This window comes from Gekko japonicus, unplaced genomic scaffold (genome assembly GCF_001447785.1).
Source record: "Gekko japonicus isolate JY-2015 unplaced genomic scaffold, Gekko_japonicus_V1.1 scaffold2101, whole genome shotgun sequence".
In the NCBI taxonomy this organism is placed as follows: Eukaryota; Metazoa; Chordata; class Lepidosauria; order Squamata; family Gekkonidae; genus Gekko; species Gekko japonicus.
Genome location: NW_015161466.1, coordinates 21,076 through 21,425, shown reverse-complemented (window position 1 = coordinate 21,425; position 350 = coordinate 21,076). Strand labels below are relative to the sequence as shown.

The 350-nt window shown below is 33.7% G+C and overlaps 1 protein-coding gene across 1 annotated transcript in view; it reads right to left on the bottom strand.

Annotated features, from left to right (window-relative positions):
- Positions 1-350, bottom strand: part of LOC107125669 (uncharacterized protein KIAA1586-like) — a 10,137-nt gene that overhangs the window by 845 nt on the left and 8,942 nt on the right. The window lies entirely within an intron of this gene.

The window sequence follows — 350 nt, the reverse complement described above, 5'->3', positions numbered from 1 at the left end:
TCTCCACAGCTAAATTATCCATCTCGGCGACCTCAAACAATTTTTGTAACACTTCTAATTTGTCAGGAATCTTATCTGTTTCCCAGTATTTAGCATAGCTCACCCTTGCTGCTATTATACAGTGCAATAAGAGATTTTTCTGTTCTTTTTTATATGTCTCGGGAATAATATTCAATAGATATAATTCAGGTTTCATTGGTATTGCTTCCTCCAAAATTTCCTTTAACATTATACTAATATTTTCCCAATATTCTTTAGCTCTGCGGTATATTGAAAGGGAAGGATGGAGCTATTTTTGAGAAAAATTGGGGTAAATTGTATAAATGGAAAGCTTAACAGAACGGTCAGGA